The 23782-nt window shown below is 35.9% G+C and overlaps 1 long non-coding RNA gene across 1 annotated transcript in view; it reads left to right on the top strand.

Moving 5' to 3' along the window:
* LOC110353704 (uncharacterized) overlaps positions 1–23782 on the top strand; it is a 526570-nt gene that overhangs the window by 45660 nt on the left and 457128 nt on the right. Inside the window, exon 2 of the long non-coding RNA XR_011810868.1 lies at positions 15306–15371. This is a non-coding gene — a long non-coding RNA (uncharacterized lncRNA). The remainder of the gene's footprint in view (positions 1–15305; positions 15372–23782) is intronic.

The following is a 23782-nucleotide window of genomic DNA, read 5'->3' as shown; positions in this document are numbered from 1 at the left end:
TTCTGTGTGCGACAAAATAGTGTGGTGCATAGTCCTCATCTGCTCAGCAGACCCCCTTGCAAGCTAGCTGGCAGCCTTGCACCTTCTGCCTCCACTGGTAAACCTGGTCCCGGTTCTACAATGGAGCCATGCCACCCAGCTTTTGAAATGGCATGACTTTTTGGAAAGTTTCTGGATATATCGTAGGATTTTTTTTTTTTTTTTCTCTACAGTTTGTGGTTTTGTTGTTCTGAAAACTGCTGTGCTATCAGTGTTTCCTGAGATTTTATAAAATTAGTATCAACCTCCCGCTTCCATCTCTGTGTGGCTGGAGGATTAATTGTTGGTCGTGTACAGAGGGAGTGCCTCTGCCAGCCCAACACTGACCTCTAGTGAGGGACGTCCTAAGTTGCAAGTTCAACATGAATCTCGAGAGACTAGTGGGACACCCGAGGTTGGCAATAGAGGAAAGAAAGCAATGCGCCTAGCAGCGTACCAGGGACCTAATGCTGCCATCAGACTTTTAGAAACTTTTGTATTTGAATTTATAGGATGTTCAGCCTAAATCGATCAAGTGCATTTTTTTATTGTTGTTTTTGTCTTGAACAGTGTCTATATTTGCTGTTGCCCACTCAACTACTGTAATAGAAACACAAAACATTTTCAGTTAGCATGTTTTCTGTGAGCTTATTATAGTACCTTAGCACATTTTCACTGCTTATCTTTTATATTATGTGGAGAGCAGGAGATGGAAGCAGTTCTTAAGGTACTTGTTCAGGATTGTGTGAGAACCAGGATTTTTCAGTTCTCACCCCTCTCTTCAAAGTTAATCTGTACTTGTTTTTGTTTGTTTGTTTGTTTGTTTTTTTATATACATATATATATATATATATATTTTTTTTTTCCTGAAAACATAGATATGTTTGGTTAGTTGAAATTATAATGCAGGGCTTTGTTCCTAGATGCGTGTTCTGAGATCTTGAAATCAGTTTACATAAGCTGCTGAATATCAGTAATAAATATTTTTTTTCATTAAAATACTGAATACTAAACAAACAAACAACAACAACAAAATACTGATTTGCTGTAAGGCTTTACAAGAACCAAATGAGTATCATTTAAGGCCCAAACTTTACATTAACTTCAAAACAATACTGCAGACATTTATAATAATGCTCGACTGCATGTTTCCCAATATTTGACCCAGTATAGATATACATTATGAGAATATCAGCACTTGCTTTTAACCTGTATTTTAAAGTATGAAGAAATTCAGGTCAGCAGAAGGGGGGTGCACAGACATGTTTCATTCAGCAGATGCACACCTCATTGTTAAGTGTCTTCTTTGAATTTCTAAATGGTGCTAGACCACACAGCAAGAAGTGCAACACCATTGTGCATTGGTACTTTATTACTTTCCTGTCAAAGGAAAAAGCCTGAGAACTTATCAACAGCCATTCTGAGAGGGCTTTGTTATACCATGGTTTTCATCACTGTAAAGAAAAATATTTTTGCAGGCTAAAATAGTTTCCTTCTAATTATTGTAAAATGTATTTTATTGGTAAACATTATTTAGAAAATATTTTGTGTATATACTGATTTATCTTGTCTCTGCCTCGAATTTAGATATATATCATCTTTTCTGTTCTGTAAAATGGATGAAAGTTGAAGTGAGACCAAATACTTCCATTAAATGAATTTATTTTTCCTCTTGGAAATGAATGGCAGCTGGTCACTGTATTTCTAAACAGACTGCTTAAGTCAGCAGAAAAGGAAGACAGTCCTAGAGCTGAACAATATAAAACCCATCAAAACAAAAAAGAGAAACACTTGTTCTGTTCTGATTAATGCTCTATTCAGAACTAGTGGTCTGTTTATATCTTATCAATGGTCTGATCTGACCATTTCCATTTCTGGAAATAATGTATGTCCATAGCATTAACTGAAATTTAAGGTCATTAGCTGAAGGAGCAAATATATTCTTCAGTCACTAGGTTCAACTTAACCTCCACCTGTATTCCAGATTTAGTCTGGATTCACCCGACCTACAGTCGTTTTTCATGAGTGCCTTCCTTATCAAATCACAGGTATGTTGTGGTCACAAGCTGCAATGGGGAAAGATGTCTTCAAGGAAGATTGTGTTTATGAGAACTTTCTTTATCCTCTGGGAAAACTAATTTAGGCTGCAGGGTACTTTACTTTACTTCTTTACTTTACTTTTACTATTTTTACTTTTTTCTCTGGTCCTAACTAACTGCTCAGAAAGAGAACTTTTGGGAGCTAATTCCACGAGTCATTATAACACCTGTATTAATTTGCATTCATATCCCCTCATGCTCTTCAAGCAGTTGGGTGCTGTATAGACCTATTCACAAAAAAAACAAACAAACAAACAAAACAAAAACAGTTCAGTGTTCAAAGGCTTAATGTGCTCTATACTCAAGGTTTTCTAGGTCTTTTAGGCCTTCCACTGAATATGCTTTACACTCTTGAGATATGAGATGTCTTCTTGAAACTGAAATCTCATGCAAGAAACTGTTTCAATGACAGACATTCAGGCATGATCAGGTCCAACATTACGTAGTCTCTTACAAATCTTTTCATGATTTCAGAGGGGGCTGTTTCCTGCAGTTTGGGAGAATGACTCTGAGAGGCAAGAGCCATGCTATAAGTCTTTGCTGCATCTAATATGGCTGAACGTTATGCTCCATGCACAGTTGTGTGGTGGTGTTATTTTTGTTGTTTGGTTGTTTCTTTTGTATATATATATATATATATATATATATATATTTTAACAACACCCATTTGCAGGCATCTAATTTCCTATTTTCCTATTTGTGGTATAGATATATAACAAATGACCGTGGATTGCAAGAGACAGCAGGATTATATATGTCCTTCAGAATTCAGAATCAGGATTCCAATACATTCATTCTGTTTTGGATACAACTCTTAAGCACCAAAACCTATTTTCAAAACTTACGAAGATGCTTAGGAGACTAAATCATACTGGCAGCCAGTAGAATATTAGTAATAATCTACTAAGTAATAATCTACTTTTAAGTATCCATGCAATATTTAAAGTGGGCTAAGTTTTATAATTTATTAAGACACTTGGTAACTTTACCAGTTAACACATTTTCTATGTGCTGTTTTGAAAATAACTGGCTTTGGTAACTGCCTCGTCTTTTGTGTGTTTGTGTTAAAATAACACAATAAAAGACGGGGCAGTTTGACGGGGGACTTTCTTATAACATAATAGTGATTTTTTTGTACTTCAGGTGTAACAATAGAGTCAATTATAACTAAGATAAGGTCAATTTAACTATGATGTGGTCAATTTTAAATGTAAATACAGTTGGTCAGTCTCTAGCTTGTTATTTGCTAACCTCCACACAAATAACTAGCACTTTGCTAGTGTCTGGGCAAGTTTAGTGAACTAATGTTCTTGATTTTCCCCTTAATACTCTTATCTCGCCACTTAAAATTTTGTGTATTTGAAGGCATATATATTAGGTATGCTTATATGATTATATTTCTCAAAAACAAACAAAAATACTATAAATAGCCAGCTAATTTTATTGTATTTGTTTACAACATAGATCTTAATTCAGTCCCTGAAGGACTACTTTCTAGAAACACTACCTTATGGAAGGATACAAACACAAATCTTGACAAGTCCCATTATTTTGTACTACTTACTGAGCAATAAGGTGAAATAGAAGAATGCCTACAGTTTCCTAGTATGACAAAAAAACACATTTATTTAGAACACCACCACATATAATAATATACTTATACATATATATAATAATATACTGCAATTACATTGTAAAAGTCACATCAAAAATGCTTTTTTATTTAAGGCTACTTATGATTTATTAATTTGTTAGGATAATCAATCAGTTTGCACTTTTTATTGTTATTCACTCCTAAGTGTACAGAAGAATATTAATCATGAATAAGTTGGAAGCATGCAGAAACATTGGAGACTCTATTTCCTAGACGATTATAGGTTTACAGTTTTCTCTGTGTACTTAGTAGTGGATATCCTAGCTTGCCAGCCTTTACATCTAAGCCCTGTTAGAAAGGAAAGAAAATGAAGGACAAATTCATCACTTTGAATTTGTTTTTAATAGAATATTTTCAGGAAAGCTAAAATAATATGGATTGAACAGTAGCATTGTACACAGTTTAAATCCTCCTAAAGATAATGAAGGTCAACACAGGACTCAGATAAAAGGTACGGATTAGATATTTTGAACATAAAATCCAGTTGATAATGAAATCTATAAATGGAAACCTTTTCTGTGTAGTAATGCTAACACGACATTTTGCTGTCTATATAACCTTTTGCTTTTCTGTCAATATTACTGGTCTGCACGAATTTCAGAGATGGCATTAAGCACTGTCAGAATGGAAAGCATGTTTTAATAATAAAGCAATTATTATCTGCTTATGATGTAGGAATGTAATAGGTTTTTAATGTATTGAATTAAACACTATCTGCTTCAATAATTGTGTCACTAAAATGATGATCTATAATTTATTAAGAATGGAAGAAAAATTGATGTCAAGAATGTAAACTATGCACTGCAGCAAAGATTTGTTGCAGAGGCATAGATACTCAACAAATGGACTGAAGCATCCAAGTATTAACATCAAACTCAGGTTAGATGTTTGTTTTAATTTAAGATGTAAGCTTTTAGATTTAAAAAATATAATTGGTCAAACAGCAGCCAGAAGCCATATATTAGAGATCACCTATGCATTATTTAAGAGAGTCATACTGTTCAACAAATTCTTAGAACAGTCCAACAGAACTTTTAATTTCATTTTCAAATGTAAAGCATGATCTCCAAGTAATTAAATAAAGCCTTGTCAGGATTCAGTCCCATCTTGTTGCTTTCCTTTTATATTTTGAACTTTGCTTACATAGTTTGTTGCAGGCCCAATTTTAACTAAGCAACTGGTTGTCTTACAAGGTGTAGACCTTGTAGTATTCCAAAGTGTGTGAGCACTTCTGCTTGCTACTGTATATTGTGCAACTTGTCTAATCTGTTTTAAGTTTTGTTAAAAACATGGTTAGTAGCAAGAACAAAAACCTCTTGCAATTTTAGTGGCTTTTTAAGAAATCTTGCTTCTGTGTTGCTGATACCTCTGTGAAAACTGTGCAAGTATAGTAACACAAGATATTGTATATGTATAAGGGACCAAATTGCAGTTATTAGAGGGGTCAGAAGTCTACATAACCATATATTTGTACAGAACAAACTTCAACTGTGCTGTAAAACTAACATCGTGGGGTTTTGTGCTCCCTAAGTAATCCCGGTATAGCAATATCTTGTGAAAGTAAGATCCAGCTTCTGCAGTGATATGAATCCTTTGCATTGCTGAGAAGTCAGAGCAATTTTTGCCTTTCTTTCCAGTCCAAGTTAACAAAGAGAAAGAACAGTGAGATATTGCATTTAATAAATACACACTCTGTACTGATTTTCATTATTGAAGAAAATAATGAATGATCAAGAAGACGTTAAAGTAATATGCCAAAAGCAAAAATAGACTCACAACAGAAGACCCTCATCTTCTGGGTGCTCTGATATCAGTAAAAGTTGTGTAAAGAGCAGTGGAAAGGAAATTGCTTCAAAAGTTTGCACTAATTTTGATTTAGGGAAGCTTTTGCAAAGTTGCAGTATAAAGCTACAGTGACCATTGTTAATTTAACCTCATATTCTTGCTGTTCATTTGAAAAGATTGGATAGCAAATGAAGTCTAAGAATATATGATAACAGATTCTAGTTTTGTCATCTGAGCTGTGCAAATGTAAGAATGTGTCTGGGTATATCTTCTTGCAAGACAGACCTATGTGATAAGCATCTGCGGGTGTGTCTGCACTGTAATGTACCGGAGAGAAAACCAAGCTAGTGTTAAATGAGTTTCTAATGGGAAGTAGTCTATCTATGGTGGGATGGTAAATTATCCTCCCAGAGAGCTGGGCTATTACAATAGCCTTCTGCTACCAAAAGCAAGCTGTTGATTATCTGCACAGTGCACTGCGATGTGCAGCACAGATGGGAAGGAGGCCTCAGTGCTACTTCTGGCCTGGAGTCTGGACTGCAGTGGGAGAACATCTTGTTCTGCCACACACTCCGTGGCAGCTTTAAGAAAGCCCACATGTTCTGATCCAGAGCCTTAGATTTAGATAAAGCTTCCTGTACAGGACCGCTAAAATAAACATCTTGAATTTTTTTAGCTGCTGAAAACTTAGTCCCTCCTGAGTTCATTTGAACTAAGTTTGAAAAGTACCATTATTTTGATTCACCAATTAGCTATCTTGTGAAGCAGTTTGGAAGATTTGCCAAGTACTTATGAGAGGTTCTTCAGTGCTCATAAGTGCCAATTATTCATCCCTGTCATTAACAACCTCTGTTATCACAAAGTTCATATTTCTAAAAACTGACCTTCCCTGCTCTGAGACTTAGTTCCCAGAGTACTCTGACCCCGCTGGCATTGACTGCCGGCTGTACCAGTTACCACACTGTAATTCATGCACCAGTTCAAATATGTGAAATTCATTTTCAAACTAACTTAGTAGCTGGAGTTCAAATCTACACAAACAAAACAAAACAAAAACATGCTATGAGGGCAAACAAGCAAAAGGGATTTTCTTGCATCATGTGCCAGTAGATTAGCCAAAATAAATAAATAAATTATTATTGATTAAGTTGATTTCAGAAAGCCTATTCTTTCTACTTACAGTGAGAGCTGTGCTGGAAATTTCAGTGCAATCAAATGTGTTGGAATTGACCAAACAGCAAATATACCTCAAGCTGCAATGTTAATAAATCTTCTATATAAAATTACAAATATAAAATGGAAACATTTCAGGAGATACAAAAGGAATGCTTTCATAAACCTACAATGCAAACAGAATCTAAACCTGTAGCTAATTGGTCGTACTAATTTATTTTACTGTTTCTGGAAGGAAGTTTGTTAAATAAAGTTAAGAGTATGTGCATTAAATCTCACTTCTGCAATGATACAGTTAATTCTGTTGCCTTAACCTTAGAGAGTCATGAAACGCACTTCCCTTCTGGTCACTTCAGTGACCAGACAGTAAAGCTTGTTTTTAATCAGGACAATGACTTAATCAGGACTTGCTTCTACTCTGCAAAGACAGCTTTACTATAAGTAGTCTGTTATAGCCAATTCAGTTCCATGCTTATCAAGAATTTTTATAATAGCCCGTGATTAAATTATATTAATATTACATTAAATTATATACATCCTCTTTTACTGGTCCCTGCAAAGAACCCTTTCAAGCCTGTGAACATCCTTTCTTCTAAAAAGAGAACTCCCTATCTCCTTCCTTGTTTTAATTGACTTCTTTAGCTATGAAACATTTACTCTAGAAATTATATAGTGCCCTAAGTGCATTCTCCTTCCTTAAATGCTAAAATATGGAATTCTAGAAAGTGCATTCTGAAATACCATGCTTTTCAGAGGAGGAAGGATTTACAGCCTCCTCATAATGAGGTAGCTCGTAGCAACCCCAAATCCAAGGATTCACAGTAAAACAGTTCCTAAACATGAATGGAGGAGATTCATATGATTAAATGATTAGAGATGAGAAAAGAGTGCTTGCTTCGAATAAGAAAACAGGAAAAAATACAAAGATAAGTAATGCCATAGAGAAGATAATTGTTCTGTACCATTGATCTTGATTTCCAGAACAGAAAAAGGGCTTAATGAACTTTATAAAGGGACATGTTTTAAATGATAAATATAAATACTTTTTCTAAAGGGGGAAAAAAAAAAAAAAAAGTTGAATAATAGTTTTTGAGATTGTCGTATAGTTATCAGACATAAGTAAATGTAAAAAAGCCTGCAAGGCATTTGTGAATGATTCAGTTTTGTTGTTGTTGTTTTCATCTGGGATATTCACCCTTAGATTTAAAGATACAAATCAACCATTTGCTGGCATAGTTTTCTACTTCTTTTTATTATTATTATTAATATTATTTTTCTGACTATTTTCTGTTTTCCCACTGAAGTGTCACCATTGGAGGCAAAGTCACAGCATGTTGTTTTGTTTTGGAAAATAATCTTTGTGTTCCAAAGATATCCCTGTGGCATCCCTGCCAAGAAATGATTTCTCTGTGAGAATACAGCTTGATTGGTTAGCAAATAAAAGGAAAGATGCAGAAGACATATCACAGTCCTTTTTCATCTTAAAATTTTCACCTGTTCATGTGCTAATGATCTAGGCATCCCTACTGATTTTTGTCTGTTCCTTGATATTTACTAGGCATCTTGGATCCAAGCACGTGCACAATAAATCACTCTGCAGATGCTTATTCCAAGGTCAACTGAAGGTAGCAGAGTGAGCTTCAGCTGCACAATGTAGGAGTTCCGGAGACAATACCTGAGTGGCAAAGACTTTTATTTGTAACACGGTCAAATTAAAAGCAACATACTACAGAAAAATCAAAGAGATGATTCCCAACTGACAGCTCTTGCTGTGGCAAACTTGAACCTTAGCTGTAGTGCTGTTAAAAATAAATAAAAAACACAAGTAGGATATTATAATAAGAGTACATTTTTTCCTATCTCTAAGATTAATTTATTTTTTATAAAACTAGTAAAGTATATTTAAACTTGGACTGATTATATAAAAAATGTCTCATATACAGAAGTCAAAAACAAAAACTGAAAGCAGTTCTATAATCTTCAGTATGGTGGTTGTTGTTGCTCCCTCTATACTTCAGTGCAGACCTTTGTCAGAAACGCGGGAATTTTGTTTAGAAAAGAAGGCATATTAGTAAGAACTTAAATGTCTCAGGCTTTAAAGTAAGTGGATATAGTCAAATAAAATATTAAATTTAATTAAAGCTGATGTTATTTATTACTAGCTGCTATAATTCCATTTGTTAGCAGGAAAACATTAAGGTACTTTATATAGCCAGACTGAGCACAAGTTTTATGTGATTACTCTACATGCACATTTAAAGAATACAGCCGGAATCACACATTAAACACTGGAACGTTGTATGCTATGTATGCTGGGACAGGTGAAGTAAGACAAGACAGCCCTCTTCTGATTCAGAAGCAAAGCTTAGGTATCATTATGAGACAGCAGACACTGCAGAAATTCAGAATATGACTAAGGAGGAGGAGCTGTGCAGCCATGCAGCATTGCCCTGCACGTGGCTCCAGAGTGCTTGCTGAATTTAAAGTGTTTTGAAATTCTTTAAAGAAACTGAGAATAAGTGCCCAGTTTCCAAGGTTTCTGTCTCGGTCATAGTGTCCAGCTCCGTGACCTAGCAGACTGATAAAAATCATCAAGATTTTATAGAATCATAGAATTATTAAGGTTGGAAAATATCTTCAAGATCATCTGGTCCAAACATCACCCTACTACCAATGTCACCCACTCAACCATGACCAGGGCCTCTAAGTCCTTGTTGTATTGAGGGGCACAAAACTGAACACAGCACTTGAGGTGCAGCCTCACCAGAGCTGAGTATAGGCGGATGACCACCTCTCTGGTCCTGCTGGATGCATTATTTCTGACACAAGCCAGGATGTCGTTGGCTACCTTGGCCACCTGGGCACACTGTCGGCTCATGTTCATTGACCAGCACCCCCAGATCCTTTTCCACTGCACAGCTTTTCAGCCCCAAGCCTGTAGTGCTGCACGGGGTTGTTGTGACAAAAGTGCAGGACCCAGCACGTAGCTAAGTTGAACCTCAGTCATGGCTGGACAGAGCTTTATAGCTTTGGAAGATTCTAGGCTGTGAAGCCAAGAGCTACAATCCTTGGTATAGCTGAGACTATGGGATTTAATGAGTTTTCACCTGCAAACTACCAGGACTAGTGAATATCAGAAATTCTCTCAGAGCTCTCGTTTTCTAAATTTTTACGTGAAGCTTCCACAGCTTCCAGGCAGCATGAAGGTTTTGAAGCCTTGTGGTCAGTCTCCTAAAGGTTGGGGCGGAAGGTGAAGTGGCATTGTGCTATAGATCTATGAAGAAATTATGTCCTCCAGATCAAATGATGTCCTCGAGATCAAATTGTCTTTTGGATAGGGCCATTCAAGAGCTCAGGTCCATACCCGATGCACTTCTGCCCCGATGGGGGTGTGAGGGACCTAAACATTGATCATTCTGTGATTCAACACATGCAGAGGGCATGTTTAGTCACTGTTGTCAGTTACTGATCACACGTTTATTACTGTCTTGAGTAGATACTAATTTTGATGCTCATGCACCTGTGTTTTTTTCTTAAATCTATTTACATGAAAATAAGTTTTCAAATAGATGTTTCAAATATTACCAGCATGATTCTAATTACAAATAAGTTAGTACCATCCCACTGAAACAAATGTATAAAAGTTGATTTATGTTTTTCTTAGAAGTTTACATGCAAGGCTCCGTAGTTTGGTAGAGAAACTCTTTGGGCTCTCAAATCCTTTCAGTGATGTTTTTTATACAGGTAATCACATGAGCTTCAAGGCTACATGAACTGAAAAATCTGTAAAGTGCTTACAAAATGAATATTATTTGTGAAATCAGTTGTGGTACAATAACTGTTACAGGTCTCATTTGAATATCTTTGAAGCTGATAGAATTTGCATATAAATTTATATTATTAAAAAGTAGTGTGAGAACTGATTTTAGAACATAAAATATATTTAAATAATACTTAAAGTATTGTACATTTTTGGGGATACAGTGAAAAATTTGACTCAATTTAAATGTATTAGCCTATAAAGTTAAGCAAATACAATGCAAGTATAGATAAACCACTGTTCTTTATTTAGTACAGTTCTTGCCTTTGAGGATGAAAGGGTTTTAGTTTCACGATTTCTTTTTTTGACTCATGTTAGCCATTAGCATGGGAGGAATTATATATTTCACACTCAGTATATGACTGTTAAAATACCTTCCTTATAACCTAAGCTTTTGCTGCAGAATTTGTCACTTATGTTACCAATATTTTGTCAGAGCAAAAAGTTAACGATTAAATTTGAAAGGCAATCCTATCCATACAGTCCAGTTAATCCCCATCATAAATATAGATAGAGGGACTCCTTGGGCCTGTAATTACCTAAGGGGTGTGAAATGGAAAGCCTAAGATCAATGTAAAAATTGCTCAGAGAAGGGCAATGAAGCTGGTGAGGGGTTTGGAGAACAAGTCTTACAAGGAGCAGCCGAGGGAGCTGGGATTGTTCAGTCTGGAGAAGAGGAGGCTCAGGGGTGACCTTCTCACACTTTACGGGTACCTTAATGGAGGCTGTATCGATGTGGGGGTTGGTCTGTTCTCCCACGTGCCTTGTGATAGGATGAGGGGGATTGGGCTTAAGTTGTGCCAGGGGAGGTTTAGGCTGAATATTAGGAAGAATGTATTTACCGAAAGGGTTGTTAGGCATTGGAATGGGCTGCCCAGGGAAGTGGTGGAGTCACCATCCCTGGAGGTCTTTAAAAGATGTTTAGATGTAGAGCTTAGTGATGTGGTTTAGTGGAAGACTTGTTAGTATTAGATCAGAGGTTGGACGCGGTGATCTTGGAGGTCTCTTCCAACCTACATGATTCTGTGATTCTGTGAAAAATGTTCTAATGTTCTATGGTAATAGTCTCCAATTAGTAAATTTGTATTATAAGTGGTGTTGGTATGGGACATTACTTTCTGCCAGGGGACATTGGACACGGTGGCACTAAATGGTGGTGGGAGTATGGACTACAGCAGCTTTTCATGGGGTCCAGCTACATAGGGCTCATCAGAATTGTACAATTTCTTGTTGCCTGTGTGGTGCAGGTGACTTTCCCTGGAACTGCATACCCTTCTGCAAATAAGCGTTGCTGCATGGAGTCTTCAGCACCCAAAAGGCAGTCTATCTTTTCTGCACAACATGGCTCCTCAATAATGCAGTTGTTAACACAAGTAATATTTTCTGCAGATACTTGTTTTTAACATACTCTGTTATGAGTCACTTTGCTTGGTATTTTAGATCTCGACTGTAGCTTTCTATTAATAGTTGAATTCCCTAAAGGCGTTAACTGTTTCTAAAGACCTTTCTTGCTCTTAACACCATTCATACACTTTACAGAAATATGTTTTTCTTTGTATTTCTATTTGAAAAGAGCTCTATACTAAAATATAAAACCACCAAGAATATTAAAAAGTATTCATTCTGATAAATGCTTCTCCAATTGAATGTCATGATAATACGAGATTTCATATTCTCTTCTTTTATTTTTCTAGTCATGTTCTTTTAGATGCAAATTAAAAAACAAAACAAAACAAAAAAAACCTCCAAGGACTACTCAGTAGTTAGCCCTTTTCTTTTTTTTTTTCTTTTTTTTTTTCTTTTTCCTTTTTCCCACCATTATTAATTCTTGCATGTCAGCAGCTCTTGCTTGAGAAGATATCACTAACATGTATTGTCATAATTAGGAGACAGCTTTAGACTGATTGGTATATTTATCTAAAGGTGTGCTAGCACTCTCAGATGAAATATAAACCAGACTGACTGACTCATGCTTTGTCATCCTCAGAAGCCTGACCCTTATTTTATTAATCCACATGAGAAAATATATTAGATAGGAGTGGATAAAAAGTATAATAAATTTGCTGAGTTCACTTTAATAGACGTAGCTGTCTTTAGAGATCAGGGTGAATGTGAACAGTAAAAATCAGAGAAGCTTTGTATATGGAATATAAGTAAATCATTCTTTGGAATTATGACATGTGCTATGATAACTTATATTTCTTAGTCTGAATAATTATATAAAGTAATGCAGGTTGTCCCCACTCCGTAATAGATGTACTCAGATTCCTGAATATACAGATCATTACTTACATGCTATGGAACTGTTAAGAGTAGAGAAGACAGTTTTATATTCTTTCCCTGATTTTGTGTTCCTGCTTAAAATATTATCCTTCATAAGTATTGTACTCTGTCATATTTACAAAAAAGCAAAAACACAGGAAAGCTGACCAGCAGCTACCTCTGATTCCAGAGATTTAATGAAAATAGTTCTGTTTAAAAATGTGACAACCTTTCTCACATCTTTTTGAAGATATCTGTCATGGCATACCTCCTCAATTCATAAAACACAAAGGAAGTTATATGGGCAGCTGCAATTAGAAATCCAAGAAAAAAAAAAAAAGCTTCTGGACTGATGACAGGAAATACGTCTACAAACAAATCAACCTTTGCCTTGCTATGCTCAGAGCCATTGCAGGGAGAGAAAACGGACAATGAAACGCAGGGAAATTAGTTTCTGTCTCTGTAAGGCCCTAAGTATCTTCCTGTGAAATATATTCTGAAAGCAATCCTACAACAATATTAAGGTAGAAAACAGGGTTTTGTATCAGTAGTTGATGATCTAGCCGCTGACCTCATGTCTACTGGGCAACAAGGAGCCCTAGCTATTTCTAGTCATGAGGTCAGCAGCTAGATCATCAACAAGGGAATAGGATAGGGATGGATTTAATAAGTGTGCCTGCTGGTAGACAGGAGAAATGGGAGTGTGAATGCAAGCTGGAGATCTAAACTTGTTCCTTTCAATTAAGTTAGTTTGTTCTTTTTAATTGAGTTAAGAAATCTGTTACAACATCTCTGGTGAGAGTGCAATATCGTTAAGTGCAGTAATTTGATCACTTGCGGTCGTCTGAACGACCCTAAGTTTATCCCTCAGGCAGCTCCAGGGACTTCAGTGGAACTACTCCAGGGATGAATTAAGCCCCGTGCCCAGAGAAATAAAACACCTTATGCATATGTTTGCTCAAATTGTTCAGATTGGACTAGGTGACTTTGGAGGTCTCTTCCAACCTAGATGGTTCTGTGATAACAGAAGATAAAAAAAAAAAAAAAAATATATTATTTTTTATCTAAGTAAAGTCACCACCTGTTTTAAAGTTACCACCTGATTTTTTTGTCTAGGTGTTGGGCCACACAACTGCTGACAGCACTAGACTATTTTATTGTCCACTGCCGTAGTGTTTTCTGTCCGTCACAACTGATAGTGTAGATCCTTCTTCTTTCAGTGCTTAAACAGTCCTGTGTCTCATACTGGCTTCTGGAAGAGCTGTCCTTGTGCAAGCTCTTACCCCTACGAGGAGAGGGATCTACTGCAGGTTTTTGCTGCATCTGCTCCTTTGCCCCCTGAAGGAGAGATGCACCTGCAGTGCCTGTAGAGGACCACCTCTCACCTCTTCTACAGACTGGGTCTGCCAGCTTAGTCGCTTTCTGCATCCAATCTGCATAGCTATCATCTCACTGAAGGATTTTAAATCATGGGGACTTCTACAGAAAATTTGATCCCTGCTATTTTTCATACAGACATGTACATTAAAATACTACACGTTCATGTTTATACATATGTGTGTGTGTATTCCAGGGGTACTGTTGTACCTCTCCTCACAGTATATTTAATTAAAACAAGAAAGCAAATGAACACATGGAAGGACCAGAGTAATTTATTTGCCAGAAGTCACGCAATGAATCAGTGGCAGAGAACGACCTACGACTGCTGAAGCTTCTTGCTTATAGCCTCAATAATCCTCTTGTGGCTCTGAGTCCTGATGCACACTAAGACTATGATTCCTGGTGATGCTGTACCATTGACCTTAAGTCTCACACATGGTCACTTTCAATTTCTGAGATGCTTAGCAGACAAATTGGGCTTACTGATATAAATGTTTAATGCCCCATGTTCCACTTTCATATTTTTGTTCTTTAATCATATCCCTAAAATTTAAAAGCAACTTTTTCTCATAGAAAAAATAAATCCCGTATTTATTATTTTTAAGATGAAAAATGTCTTTCAAAGTAAGTAGTTACTTATTTGGAATTCCCTTACTTCCTTTATGTTTAATGGTAGTCCATTAACATAAAATATTGAATTTGAAAATAATTAAAATATGTATGGAGTTAATCTGAATATATTGCACACTAATATTAATTTGTTTAGTTATAGGTCTAAATTATGCCTAAAAAAGAACAAACCTGAAATAAATTGTTGGCTTTTACCCATCTACAGAATTCACTCGTATCTCTTTTAGGATAAAGAAAAGCACTGAAGCAGTTCTTAATAGTAAATTTTATGATTTTGTTATTGAATTTATACGTTTTTCTGGTGTTAAGTGTCATAAAGAGAAGGGATTAAGAAAGGTGTTTTCTCAAAGAAACATGATACGGTGCTTTACTTTCTTAGGGTCATTACTGTATAATGCTATTCTTAACCAGTAATGTAGTCTGTTTCAGAGTTATTGAAGGAACAGTATGCCACGTAATACTGAAGGTATTGTTTTCTTTTCAGGTTGACATCATTGTGTTGCATAAAGAAAAATTTTCTAGGGAGATGCAAGCCTAGATTTTCACATATGTGAGTATATGAAATAATATCATGTTTTACAAATAGCCATTTCAAATCAGTACAGACTTTGATGTTTCTCACTGAGTGAAAATGGCAGTCTGGAAAATATAAATGAGATTCTAGTTGTGAAATCTAAATTCCTTTAGTGAAGTAAATTAATATTGCTTTAACAAGCAGGTTCCCTGAAGCCAAAATGGCCAGAACAGAGCTGCTTGCATTCAGATAACTAAATAAGTGGTTACTGTTTCCTTTTAAAATAATGTTTAATTTAAAAATTGTATGTCTCAAAAATTTAGGAACTTGAGAATATGTGGCTTCTCTTGTGCAATATTTTGGCTGCTTGTGAGTCCTTATTTAGCTAATAGGGGAATCAGCCACTGTTATTCTGTACCTAAAGAGCAGTTGCAAATTCAGTTTCAAATGTGAAGCATCTTGCTTTGGGAATTAAGCCTCAGTATGCAAGTTGCTTTGAATTTTTTTATGGTAATTTTTTAAAAAAAATCTTCTTCTTTTCTTTCACTGGAGAAGTCTGGGTGATGTCACTGTTGTCCTCACCTTCACCTGAGAAGTACGTAGGATTGTAGTTTCAACTAGTGTTCTGCTGTTCGTACTGCTGGCTTTGTGAGCTGTAGAAAGCCATGCAAAAATAAAATTAATCCAGTATGGAGAACAGGGTAGGACACTGGTTTGTAGCTTGTTCATGTTTTTATCTTGAGTCAAGCTGGCTTCATTTACAGCATTCCCTGGCTGGATATATTTTCATTTTGGTAATGGTGATTTCATGGAGGAAGGATTGGAATGTGTAGCCTGAAGTTCATGCATTACAAGACCAAGAATTATTGAAAAAATAGCTTCAGAAAATGCATACAATTTCAGCTGTAGGCAAGATTTTTTATGCTGGTTTCTTGTTTAACTGGGTTTGAATAATGTTTTCATTCTGGGCAAAACCAGTAATTGTTATAATTATTGTTGTCTTTTGATAAAGATTTTTTTTTTCCAAATCATTTGTATAGACAAGACCCATTTTGAAAAAGTGAGGAATTTCCCTAAGTTACATTCTATCAATTTGAGAAAATTTGAGAAAGGAGACTGCTGAAGCAATGCTGGGCAAGAAATTGTAAAGGCAAGAGCAGAAGTGCTGTAGGATATATGTATTCACTAGCAGCATTAAGGAGGCTGGAGACCACCAGAGGAAATTATGAAATGGTAGACTTGAAAGTAAATACATCCATTCTGAAGTTTTTCAAGCAGTTTTCTATATAATTCAACCCTAAATCTCTTTTAAAATAATTACATAAATTACTTGTTTGTACTAAGTATTTAGCCTGTCCCATTCTCTCAAGTAATGACAGAGATATGCAAGGGTCTCTTCAGACCTCTGAAATATTACTAATTGAAGAAAAAACATGTTGCTATGTAATAGTATTAAGCTTCTCATAGGTAATAGTAAAGGTGATCTTAAGATACAGCAACGCCAAAGCTATAAAACTCTAATCTTATATATGAGACTGTAGTTAAAAAAAAAAGAAAAAAAAAAAAGAAAAAAAAGAAAAAAGAAAAGGTGGGGGGGGGGTGGGAGGGGTTAAAGTCACAGAAAGTGCCCTGAGAGGAGAATAGAGAAGTACTGGTTGAATAGTTGAACTGAATCTGTATGCCATCTGTATAAAATACCCTGGGGAGGTATGCCAGCAGCCAATACAGCATTTCCACGGAGCAGCTTTTGGAATGTGTTCTATTTCTTCTAACTTATCGGATGAAACTTTTATATGGAAATAGTTGGAAAGTTTACATTCTGCTAAAAGAATTAAATTTGACTTTGGGAAATATGGTATCAATTCTTGATAGATTGAAGTCAGTCTATTCAGTGCCCAGAGCACCGGTTGATGGAAATTTACTGAGATGGACTACAGCTAAACAATTCAATTTATTCTATTCCTGTCTTAACAAACAATCTTGCTAAAAAGCAGCTTTTAAAACAGGTCTTTGGAGGTAATGACAGTGACTGAAACAATGACCTTAATGCTCCAGAAAAGTGTTAATGAACCTTATAGAATTCAGCATTTGATAGAAAAGACCACATAAGTGCAGATTTTAGAAAACTTACTAAAACCATTAGTAGAGTCGAACAATAGTTAAGATCCCTATATGATTTCAAGACCAAGTCAGGCAGCAGTATACCAACATGAAGAATACTGGGTATTTACTATACAATTTAATAAAAACAGCTTTTAAAAAACAAAGTCAATATACAGCATGCCAATCAGTGCTACTAGCAGTGCAATAGTCCAGCTTCTGTCTAATGGTTTTCTGTTAAATAGGAGAGTTGCAGTTCACACAGCAGGAAAGGCAGGTTGTTCTATAAATGGGACTCCATTTTTCTAAGAAACTGACTGTAATAATCAGTCAGGCAAAGTTGCCATGGCACATTGAGGACAGGAATCTATGAAAACTGAACAATTTGTTCCATTCAGATTTTTTTTGTGTGTGTCCAACTTCCAACTAAACTAACCTATGTTACTGTGGGAAGGAAATGCATTTTGGAATTGATAAAGACAGTCTTGGTTACTGTAGGGCAGGAGTGACTCTGCCATTGGGATTTGAAAAGCAAGGTAACAGATGCAGTTGTGTTCTGCTAGGTGTGTTAAAGACCTACTGTGCATTCATGAAAACACTGAATTGTTAAGCAGAGCAAAAGCAAGTACTGCTCTATATATTGAGATCAAATTCCCAAGTTGATTTTGCTGAGAGGAAAGCAGCAGTTTGTACATATCGAAGGTGAAAATCTGAAAAGACTTTTTATATACTTTATAGTACATAAAAAATAAATTATCTAGTTTTTTTTTTTTCTTTTCTTTTCTTTTCTGAAGGGATTGCAAGCATACGGCAGACATGAACATAAAAATACAATGAATAGAACAGATAGGTCAGTAGGTCTGAAGATAAATAGTACAATAAGGGTCACTGCAGTCTACCTGAACAATTAAAATTTATTGATGTGCAGACTGGAGTTCTAGAATTCTATGGAGTTCTATGTTCTGTACACTTATAAACAGCACTGCAGCTACAAGGAATAGCAGCTGTGTGCTGTATTGAATTATTGAAAATACTGTAACAGCTACTTGATGAAGTAAAATGAAACAGAATCCCTGTCCTGTATTGCAAAGTGTTGTCTATGCGTAGATGAGTAGATGTGAGGCAAAGTAGAACTGAATTCATGGATCTATGCTACATGGATCCACAAGGTGAACATGATGTGCACAGATCCTCAGGCAATTACAAAGTGCTTCTCAAGGAGATCCCTTCAAAGAAACCAATTGTATGGTATTTAATTCTGGTATTGTATTTATAGTATTTAATTCCATCTCTCTCTTCTGGTTCCCAATGCGCTGAATGCAGGACCTCTGTGTTTTTTTGTTGTTGTTTTTTTGTTTGTTTGTTTTTCTTCCTTGAAATACCATCATTTATCGCATCTCTTTTTATTTTTCTTCACCTAAGTCATTTAGGTCTTGCAGCCTAATATTGAACAAAATATAACTACTTTCTTTCAAACCATTACCCCTGGAAAAATTCATTTACACGTTCTTATTTCCTCCTGAATACTTTTCAAATTACTTAAATGAAGTTCAGGGAGTCTTAGACATTTGAAGAATTACAAAAAGATATTACAGGGATTATAACCGCAGTGGAAATTAAACCATGCATCTCTTGACTGTCTGCAGGAAAGTGGTTGAGACTGACCTGGTTGAGCTAAATATAGTTAAACTGCTTTAATTATCAAGCTACAGGAAATTCTATGGTTTGTGAGAAATCTTTTTTCCAAGGCAAAGATTGACTTTGCACTATAGTGATTAAATCACTTCCCTGAGCTGGAGGAAACAAGATTTCCATCCTTGTTCCAATGAATATTTATACAAAATGAGACACCATCAACAGCATTGAATTTAATATTTTCCGTTTTGGGACATGCTTGTTTGTGTGCACTTGAAGATAAGTGCATTCCTGTAACTTGCAAAGGGAGAAGAGTAACTGAAATGGTACAGGATTACAGAGCATCTAAGTTTCGACTTGCATACCAAGTGACAAGCATATATCTTTTTGTGAATCTAAGCTTAGTAACAGAAATTCAAGCCCTAAAATTCCTGCTAGAGAATTTAGGAGCCTAAATCACACTTACCTGAAAAGAAAATGAGGAGGTGACATTTCTTGAGATGGTACTTACTGTGTAAACTGCATTATATTTGCATAATAGTCTACCTGCATAATAATTTACCTTGAAGTAAATTTATTGTCCAGGCATGAGACTAGAAAAGAGGTGCAAAGATGCTGACTTAGAATGTTTGAGAACTGACCATATTTAAAGGATTTTTTTAAACAAATTTTAAATATCCTGAACTTAGATTTTGGTAAAATTTATTCAGAATTACAAATACTTGCTCCCATAGGTGTTTATTTATTTAGAAACAGTTGTGCTGCTGTCATGCTAAGGAAAGCTATGAGAAATAAAAGAGTGCAGACACATATACCTAGCATTTGAACAGTCAACGCTTTATCTTGCTCTAAAGGAAGATAAACATGAAATATGATTTTATATGAAGGGTTAATATCACTTCAAGTGAGGGACATACACTTTATTCAGGAGTTTGGGAATGCATAAAGCAGATAATCAGAAATCAGAGTTCAGTAGGTATGCCATATAGTTAGAATAAAGGAAAAGGTTAAAAAGTTATATTCACTGGTATGTAAGACTGCTGCATGTACCTTGCCTTTCAAACCTTGCCTTTTTTCAGCAGCTTCACAGAATCTGTGGTAGCAACATAAACCTTATCTTACAATAAAATAAATAAAAACATCATAAGGGATTTTTTCTCTGCATATGGTTTGCTGCCAGAGGAACTTTGTCTCAGTCAATGGCCCACATTTTTTTTTCCTCAGAAATCTGACATGTTGTTAGGTCTAAATGCAGTCAAGTATGACAAAGTTGCTTCATTTCATGAAATATCAAATGGAGAAGTGGAACTTTTTCATTACTTTTCAAAACATTAACCAATCTTACTAGTTAAAAGTTACCAGAAAACTGGAATTTGTTTGGTTCATTATTTCCTTTTTATTTATATATTAAAGGGTACAAAAACAAAGAACACCTATGTATGTCACAAATGAAACATTTGGTTGGTGGTTTTAGATAAACTGAGAAATTCTGAGGCTTAGTTTAACAGGAAGGCTGTGGCCTATTGCAAGCAGTGGTAAGTAACGCTGTATTTATTGAATTAGAAGGCTACAGCTAGTTAGAAGTTAAAAGTTTCCTTTTATGGCTGGAATCACAAAATACTGGATCAGCCCTTTGCGGAGTCAATGAAAAAATTCTCACTTGCACAGAGGAGAAGGGGTGGTTTTCTTCCCTTTGTCTATTTGTGCAATTTGGAAGATGCTCAAGAATGTGAAATTCTGATTTAGGCAAAGTGGAAGCTGAGCTGAGAGCAAGTATGATGAGCAAGTGTGTCAGACAAGTCATTCCTTACAGTTTGTTTTTCCTACTGTTTCATTCTGATGTGTGGAGGTGCATGGCTTTACTGTTAAAAACTCTTACAAAAGACTAAAATGAGCGAAGACTCTTACAAAAGACTAAAATGAGCATTATTATTCCACTTTGTGAACTGTAGTATTTTGGTAATTTTGAATTGCTCGACTAACATCTAAGGTATTGATACTTGACCTACTTCTCTATCACTGATTTATTGTGGGGCTGTACCTGTTTGTCACTCATTTTCTTTTTCTCTTATTCTTGGTATCTATTTAGATTCTGTGGTAGCAGAGATCAATTCTTACTGTGTGCCCACATGGTGCACTGTTCCATGGTATCTCAAAGAGCCTCTCTCTAATAATACAGCAAATAAGATAAAGATCAATACTATGAACTGTCCAAACACGCATGCAAGGTCTGAGGAAAATTTAATCCACTTAGTACTTTTTAAATTGTAAATTTGCTTGGAAGAAATTTTGAGAGTCTAGTAGAGCTAAGAAACAAGTCTGGACTTCCGAAAATGATGCACAATAGACAATAAATCTTTCAGAACTATAATTTAAAATGTGAAGTTTTATTTTACTTTGAGGCCTTCCAGTGCTTTTTATTCTTATTCTTCTGTTTGCTTTGTGTATTTTTTGTTTGTATTTTAATTGCGGTTGTTTTTTCTTAGTGTTTGGAAATTGCTTATGACTTGCAAAACTCAGAAATGAAATGAATAGTTCTGTTGATCAGTTTTTGAAAATTGCAGATGGGAAATTCTCACCTGATCTTTGTCATAAGTACATTGAAATTAATATATCTGAAATAGAATAGAACAGTGCAGTTGGAAAGAACCTCTAAAGATTATCCAGTCCAACTGCCCAAGCACTTCAGGGCAAGTCAAGAGTCAAAGCATGTCATTGATAGTGTTATCGAAATGCTTCTTGAGTATTTACAGGCCTGGGACATCAACCATCTGGCTAGGCGGCCTCTTCCAGCGTCTGATCATCCTCCCAGAGAAGAAATTTTCTTAAAGTCCACTCTGAAACTCACCTGGTGCTGCTCAGTATCCAGGCAGCAGAGGCTGGTACTTCCCTCCTCGCTCCGCTGCCCCAGGCAGTTGCAGGGAGCAGCAAGGCCACATCTCAGCATCCTCTTTTCCAGACTGGACAAACCAAGTGTCCTCAACCTCTCATCACAGGACATGCTTTCCTGCCCTTTTAACCACTTTGTTGTGTTCCTCTGGATGCTTTCTCAAGTACCTTAACATCCTTTTTATGTTGTGGAGACCAGAACAATATGCAGTATCCATGGCGAGGCCACACCAACACTAAATGCAGCAGGAGAATCACCTTTTTTTGACCAGCTGGCTATGTTGTGTTTAATGCACTCCAAGTAATTTAAACTACATGAGATTTATTCCATGTGTTTCACAGGTAACATTTTACTCTGTGGTAAGGGACAGATTTACTTGAGGGGAAGTGTTTTCCAGTGTCTTCCTTCCTCCCACGTGCGGTGCATGTATGTATTCCCCATCCCAAAATACAGCTGCACACCTCTGCACAGTCTCCATTCTCTGCCTTTCACAGTTCACTTTCTCATTCACATTGTGGCTGCACCTGTCTGATAGATCGCAATCTTAGAATACTATTAATAGCTTTTTGCTGAACGATAGTTTTGAAAATCCATGCAGTCTATCTGTATTCTGACCAGACAACTCAGTCAAAGAAAGGTCTCTGAGTTCTTGGGGAGAACTATCACTGTCAAGTTCAGCACTGGTGGTAAGGTCACCAAGGAGATGATCTTAAGTGACAATGTCATGAACTTGCCAACTGATTCTTGCCAGCTTTGCTGGGGTTCTGGCCAAACCCTTCAGTGTGATGGACAGGACAAGTACAGATGAAGCCTCTGTCTTGTTGCGGCTAGAGAATGGTTGATGATGAATAGAAATAACTCCCAATGCAACACATTGAATTGTATTTTATAAGCATAGCTGAGCTGTCTCCAACTTACTTGTGAGCTTGAATAACTTTCCTGTAAATAGGTGTTCTTAACAGACATTCATAGGGATGAAGGTATATTTTTTGACCACAAACTTCTATTCAACAAATACGGAGATCCCGCTTTCTTTGCTTTGATAATGTGTTGTGTTTTTTTCCCCCCATATGTTTCCTTATTATTTGTGGCTTTTGTGCATTTGGTTCTATTGCTTTGTCTGGTTTTGTGGTACATGGTTTTAACACAGATTCTTCTTATTATACATATAGAAAAAAGTATCTGGTTTGTAGAGACCATTCCAGGATACTATTAGTCAGGCCAAACAGTTATAAATTTGAATCACAGAATTTCAAAAGAAAGCCTATTCTTATATGTTTAAGTTGATCGGGTAAAAAACTCAGAATAATGGAGCCATGCTTTAAGAATTTGTAAAGAAATATTCATAATTTTATCATACATCCTGAACTCCATTTAACTGAAGTAATTAATTGGGAAAAAATATGAACAGTCACACTCAGGAGATTTATTTACAGAAAGTCTAATTTAATACAGTGGTGAGATTCAAGCCATCCTCTCTCTTACTCTGGGCTTGTAATTTTCATTAATATTGAGAAGTTATGTGTGCATGAACCAAGAATGCCTATCTCCCTAAGTGCTTAATTGCTGTATTCAAAACTGTTCTTCTCCTTATAAAGGATTTAATATTAGGATTATTCAGAAATGTATGCAGCTTGACTTTAGGAAATAATGTTTATTGTTACTTGGCCGTTATTTGGAAAACTAAAGTTACAAGAAGTTGAATATGTAAGTTATATCCATTATGAATGTAGGATCCCTGATACCTTCTCTCCTTGTAATGTTTTCTAAATTTACGCTAATAATCTATGCTTTGGATTATTCATTGTATTTCTTTTCTTTC

The sequence above is a fragment of the Anas platyrhynchos genome, chromosome 8 (assembly GCF_047663525.1).
Source record: "Anas platyrhynchos isolate ZD024472 breed Pekin duck chromosome 8, IASCAAS_PekinDuck_T2T, whole genome shotgun sequence".
Classification (NCBI taxonomy): Eukaryota; Metazoa; Chordata; class Aves; order Anseriformes; family Anatidae; genus Anas; species Anas platyrhynchos.
This window is presented reverse-complemented; position numbering and strand designations above follow the sequence as displayed.